Raw genomic sequence first — 7,781 nt, 5'->3', positions numbered from 1 at the left:
TTTCACAAAATGGTCCGTGGCCTAGCGCCTCAATATCTTTTAAAGATTTAACCTCGGCGAAAGCGAAACTATCCCAACCATAATACTCGGACGGTCGTTACTTTCGTCCACCCCACTGACCACACGTCTCTTTACAACACATCCTTTCTGCCATCAGCCATCAGTATCTGGAACTCTACGAAAGTCCACCAATAAAATTCCAATATTCTACTTCACTGTTAGCAGAATTGGTCAGATTCACCACGCTAGCCTAAGAATGGAATGTAGTTCCCTAAGCTTTTATCTTCATCAAAGGTATCTTATAGATAGCCCTCCGTGTCTTTGTATGGAATCACGTGAAACAAACGAACAGTATCTCTTACATTGTGGCCTCTTTTCACAAATCAGCTTACATATATATAACGACATAGATCTTCCTCTCATGTTAGGAAACGACTGACTTTCTGATCATGAAAATGCTTTCATATTTTCACGTGTACAATATTTCATTGTCAACTCTAAAATATTTCACAGAATTATATCATTCAGTCATCTTCCCTTCCTATAAACTACTTCCTACTCTTATCGACACGGGTAATCCACCCCTTTCCCATCTCCTAATCCAACCCATCACAAACCCCTCTCGCTCACACCCGGCCCCACCGTTATGTATTTTTGTAATCATTCCAAACAATTGCAAACATATCATTCATCATCAATGTTATGATTGAATTATTGATTAGATAACTCTTGGAGACGGATCCCATGTAAGTTTTACAAAACTTGTTTCAGAATCTCATTCCTCTGTACATACTCTTTGTTATACTTATATGAAAGGGTTTATATTAAAGTGAAAGAGCACATCGCTTCTGAGCAAGGTTTTTGTCATTACGATCCGAAGTTACCCATCAGGCTCTCATGTGATAGGAGAGGAAGTGTTTTAAGCGACCGGTCGTTTTCACATCACATACCCAACTTATTATGTTAGCGCATCCTACCAGAGCTACATAACGGACATCCTATCAGAGATACATAACGGACATCCTATCAGAGATACATAACGGACATCCTATCAGAGATACATGACGGACATTCTATCAGATACATAACGGACATCCTATCAGAGATACATGACGGACATCCTATCAGATACATAACGGACATCCTATCAGATACATAACGGACATCCTATCAGAGATACATAACGGACATCCTATCAGAGATACATAACGGACATCCTATCAGAGATACATAACGGACATCCCTATCAGAGATACATGACGGACATCCTATCAGATACATAACGGACATCCTATCAGATACATAACGGACATCCTATCAGAGATACATAACGGACATCCTATCAGAGATACATAACGGACATCCTATCAGATACATAACGGACATCCTATCAGAGATACATAACGGACATCCTATCAGATACATAACGGACATCCTATCAGAGATACATAACGGACATCCTATCAGATACATAACGGACATCCTATCAGAGATACATAACGGACATCCTATCAGATACATAACGGACATCCTATCAGAGATACATAACGGACATCCTATCAGAGATACATAACGGACATCCTATCAGAGATATATAACGGACATCCTATCAGAGATACATAACGGACATCCTATCAGATATATAACGGACATCCTATCAGAGATACATAACGGACATCCTATCAGAGATACATAACGGACATCCTATCAGAGATACATAACGGACATCCTATCAGAGATACATAACGGACATCCTATCAGAGATACATAACGGACATCCTATCAGAGATACATAACGGACATCCTATCAGAGATACATAACGGACATCCTATCAGAGATACATAACGGACATCCTATCAGAGATACATAACGGACATCCTATCAGAGATACATAACGGACATCCTATCAGAGATACATAACGGACATCCTATCAGAGATACATAACGGACATCCTATCAGAGATACATAACGGACATCCTATCAGAGATACATAACGGACATCCTATCAGAGATACATAACGGACATCCTATCAGATACATAACGGACATCCTATCAGAGATACATAACGGACATCCTATCAGAGATACATAACGGACATCCTATCAGAGATACATAACGGACATCCTATCAGAGATACATAACGGACATCCTATCAGAGATACATAACGGACATCCTATCAGAGATACATAACGGACATCCTATCAGAGATACATAACGGACATCCTATCAGAGATACATAACGGACATCCTATCAGAGATACATAACGGACATCCTATCAGATACATAACGGACATCCTATCAGAGATACATAACGGACATCCTATCAGAGATACATAACGGACATCCTATCAGATACATAACGGACATCCTATCAGATACATAACGGACATCCTATCAGATACATAACGGACCTCCTATCAGATATATAACGGACATCCTATCAGATACATAACGGACATCCTATCAGATACATAACGGACATCCTATCAGAGATACATAACGGACATCCTATCAGATACATAACGGACATCCTATCAGATACATAACGGACATCCTATCAGATACATAACGGACATCCTATCAGAGATACATAACGGACATCCTATCAGAGATACATAACGGACATCCTACCAGAGATACATAACGGACATCCTATCAGAGATACATAACGGACATCCTATCAGAGCTACATAACGGACATCCTATCAGAGATACATAACGGACATCCTATCAGATACATAACGGACATCCTATCAGAGCTACATAACGGACATCCTATCAGAGAAACATAACGGACATCCTATCAGAGATACATAACGGACATCCTATCAGAGATACATAACGGACATCCTATCAGATACATAACGGACCTCCTATCAGATATATAACGGACATCCTATCAGAGATACATGACGGACATCCTATCAGATACATAACGGACATCCTATCAGAGATACATAACGGACATCCTATCAGAGATACATAACGGACATCCTACCAGAGATACATAACGGACATCCTATCAGAGATACATAACTGACATCCTATCTGAGATACATAACGGACATCCTATCAGATACATAACGGACATCCTATCAGAGATACATAACGGACATCCTATCTGAGATTCATAACGGACATCCTATCAGATACATAACGGACATCCTATCAGAGCTACATAACGGACATCCTATCAGAGATACATGACGGACATCCTATCAGAGATACATAACGGACATCCTATCAGAGATACATAACGGACATCCTATCAGAGATACATAACGGACATCCTATCAGAGATACATAACGGACATCCTATCAGAGATACATAACGGACATCCTATCAGACACATAACGGACATCCTATCAGAGATACATAACGGACATCCTATCAGAGCTACATAACGGACATCCTATCAGAGATACATAACGGACATCCTATCAGAGATACATAACGGACATCCTATCAGAGATACATAACGGACATCCTATCAGAGATACATAACGGACATCCTATCAGAGATACATAACGGACATCCTATCAGAGATACATAACGGACATCCTATCAGAGATACATAACGGACATCCTATCAGAGATACATAACGGACATCCTATCAGAGATACATAACGGACATCCTATCAGATACATAACGGACATCCTATCAGAGATACATAACGGACATCCTATCAGAGATACATAACGGACATCCTATCAGAGATACATAACGGACATCCTATCAGAGATACATAACGGACATCCTATCAGAGATACATAACGGACATCCTATCAGATACATAACGGACATCCTATCAGATACATAACGGACATCCTATCAGATACATAACGGACATCCTATCAGAGATACATAACGGACATCCTATCAGAGATACATAACGGACATCCTATCAGATACATAACGGACATCCTATCAGATATACATAACGGACATCCTATCAGAGATACATAACGGACATCCTATCAGATACATAACGGACATCCTATCAGAGATACATAACGGACATCCTATCAGATACATAACGGACATCCTATCAGATACATAACGGACATCCTATCAGAGATACATAACGGACATCCTATCAGAGATACATAACGGACATCCTATCAGAGATACATAACGGACATCCTATCAGAGATATACATATGTATAACGTACATTTCGGCATTGTTAGAATGAAAGCTCTGCCTCATTTTTATGTTTGGTGGCCAAATGTCGACAGGGAGATTGAAACAGCGCCCGTTCGTCCACGGGATTTTACTTCTAACCCGTTGCAGCGCCTCCATATCGATTACGCAGGGCCATTTATGATCTTGATTGTGGCGGACTCGCATTTAAAATGGCCATAAGTCATACCCATGAAAAACACGGCCAGTAGTTGCACTATTAACGTCCTAGGTGACATATTCGCTCGATACTGAATAACACTTTTATTCATTTCATATTGTGAAAACTCAAAACAAAAATGACAACAAAACTTTCCATTCAGACATTGTGAACTTTTTTATTTTGCCAACAAGCGATCTTGACAGGGAGAAATGTTGTGTATGTTCCTGTTGTAGTTATACGGAATTCGAGATCATTTCCGTATATGTAATAAATGGACAAATATATACATCATAAAGGGGTTATTAATTGCAGGCCTCAGACCGCATCAACAATACGAAATTAAAATGTTTTGAAATTTTGAAAAGTATCTGGTTTTCTTTTCATGTTGTAGAACTATTTTCACAATTTTCTTTGTTACAATTGCAACTTGGATGTAGTTTATTAATATTTATACAAGAAGTATAAAAAAGTAAGATGATTATATATGTAAGATTCAAACATGCCTCAAACGAGGCCAAGTGTGATTTTCCTGGCTTGCCTGGGTTGTCACATGAAAAAAGCTCCCTAATAGTTAAGCTTATGAACTCTGACCTCTCTCCGGGTACAATGATAATTGTTACTGTTCCGACAATTAACTTAACTCTAGAACACATGTCGTGCTATTTTATGACCACCGGTATAGTTGAATGTATCATTTATGTTCAATTCAACTTGATTTGACTTTTACCATTACAACTGTAATTTGATGTCTAAATATTCAAATAGATTATTGACACGTGCCATCTTAAAACATCTTGCCCCTTGTCGCAATGATCATTTCAAAACGTCGTGTTACGATAACGAAACTTAAACCATGTTTTGATAAATACATATTGTTTTTTTTTCTAATAACAGTTAGATGTACAGGCATGGTAGATATCAGGTGTTTGGCCATGATATTTTAGAAATGCCCTTGCCCTCAGGAAACGAATTGCTTTGTCCTATGGACCACGATAATTAACATTATGTCAACGTGTTCCATCGCGTAAATTAAGGTAAAGTTCACACAAAACATTATTCTAATTGATGTACATGGCTCGTCGTTTGAAATAGGGAGGGGGCCGCGGTGACCGAGTGGTTAACGTGTCCCCACACTTAAACACTAGCCACCACCTCTAGGTTGCGAGTTGCAGTTGCCAGGTACTGACTGTAGGCCGGTGGTTTTTCTCTAGGTACTCCGGCTTTCCTCCACCTCCAAAACCTGGCACGTCCTTAAATGACCCTGGCTGTTAATAGGACGTTAAACAAAAACAAACAAGTTTGAAATAGGGCATCTTAACTACCAGAACATTTTTCAATGACGGACTTAAATTGTCCATACACTTAACTGTATATCAATATCTCTTAACCCCCAGGGCTCGCTACCCTGTTTATCCCTCCTACCATTCCCTTTTACAATACAAATTGTTTTTGATACAATAAATATTATTTTTCAAATGTGTCTCAAGTACATGCATTTCCTGTGTTGAAGTTAGACGTACATGTAAATACCATCTCAGGTAAGAGTAGATTTCAATTGATTCCGTGAGGGAAAAGGGTATCTGACAAACTCCATCTACATGTCAGACAACTAAACTGATATATTCATATCCGTGCTGAATTAAAACCATATGGAATTGTAAGAACTGCAATCCCTTAAAAGATGTATTATCTCATATAAGATATATTATAATAAATTAATAATTATAAAGGGGCCGCGGTGGCCGAGTGGTTAAGGTGTCCCGACACTTTATCACTATAACCCTCCACCTCTGGGTTGCGAGTTCGAAACCCATGTGGGGCAGTTGCCAGGTACTGACCGTTGGCCGGTGGTTTCCTCCTGCTCCAAAACCTGGCACGTCCTTAAATGACCCTGGCTGTTAATAGGACGTTAAACAAAACAAACCAAACCAAGTTATAATAAAATGTCGACAAACTATACAACATCAAATCAGAAATTAACCCAATCTATTAGGATAAGTATGCACCACGAATATACCTTTCAGATTACTGACACTTTCTCAAATAAAATAAGCGTCTATACCATCTACTGTTAAAAGTGCATGTAGTGAATGAGCGAATAGTGAAAATTGGAGATAATATTTAATTTACAAATTAAAATTGCTCATTTAAATATGATATAAGATTTGAGCATAGTAACGTCTATTTTTTTCTGCGGTCTGATCCAGCCCACCATCCTGTATATTAGTTACTTGTTTACCATTTCTTATTCCTTCCTTTGAAAAGTAACACGGCATCACTTTTTTATATTTAATAATGTGTCATTTTATTCGCAAATTAATGTTCAAATAAGCATACCAACAATACAATAGTTCTGGATACTCAGGTTTGTGATACAAGATGATACACACATGCAATCTATGTATACAAAACCCACTTTTCACGATCATTGTCAGTGAAAATATGTATAAGTGCTTGGCAACAATTATATACTGGTAATATTCCACTGAAATGTATGAATCGAAATATCTTGACATGATACAGTACAATGACCCTTGATGATAGCTGAAAAATCAAGTGGTTGAAGTGTCCTATCACCCATAAGATCACTCAACATTGTACCCTGAAATCACATATTTACATTTAATTGGATATAACTGCGTCGGTTTAAAATCCCACTGTGAAAGTTATAACATGTATGAGATTTATAATTTTATCACTCATATGGAATAGTTAAATGCATCAATATTTGCTATATGTTGAATTAATGAATAAATATTGAGTAATAATTAAAGCCGTAATTACAGCTCCTTGTCTGTCAAGTAACGATATAGATTAATTCCATACCGACTTCACCGAGAGGGATATATACTTATGTAAATTGTTTATGGTCAGGGGTTAGCGCGAACGCAGACCCCCACACTAAAAAATAGCGTACCCGAGTAATCCGCATTTGGGATTATCGCAGGGTTCAGCCCGACCGGAGTGCAATGGAAGGGCCTCGACCTGGGGGAACCGCCTAGCTGATCACGGTATCCCCTGTACCAGGTAAGTATGAGTTGTTACGGTAAAAATATAGTATATGAACTGATTGTAATATTACGAAGTCAAGGTGCAAAAAATTAGCATACAGTGTATATAAAAGATAATTAAGTACAGAACGTTTCATATTATTAATTTGATATATATAATTCTAGATTAGGTTTTACATAATACACAATCGTAAATTAACAACGTATACATCTGTATCATATTTGTAGATATTTGAAGTTATTATTCTAATAATAAAACAAATTGGAAAACCAACCAAGGGAGGTAAATCTCCCAAACCTACTGACTTCATTTTTAAGGGAGGTAACTCCAGTTCGACTCTGTCGACTATCTGAAATACAATTATCTGTAAAAAAAAAAAACGGAAAAATAAAACAAAAGATACATACGATTGTAAA

General features: G+C 38.0%; 1 non-coding gene across 1 annotated transcript; it reads right to left on the bottom strand.

Moving 5' to 3' along the window:
- Nucleotides 1-7,224: 7,224 nt before the first annotated feature.
- Nucleotides 7,225-7,388, bottom strand: LOC117316031. The gene has a single exon (XR_004529809.1). It is a non-coding gene; the product is annotated as a U1 spliceosomal RNA (small nuclear RNA).
- Nucleotides 7,389-7,781: the final 393 nt, after the last annotated feature.

This window comes from Pecten maximus, chromosome 17, assembly GCF_902652985.1.
Source record: "Pecten maximus chromosome 17, xPecMax1.1, whole genome shotgun sequence".
In the NCBI taxonomy this organism is placed as follows: domain Eukaryota; kingdom Metazoa; phylum Mollusca; class Bivalvia; order Pectinida; family Pectinidae; genus Pecten; species Pecten maximus.
This window is presented reverse-complemented; position numbering and strand designations above follow the sequence as displayed.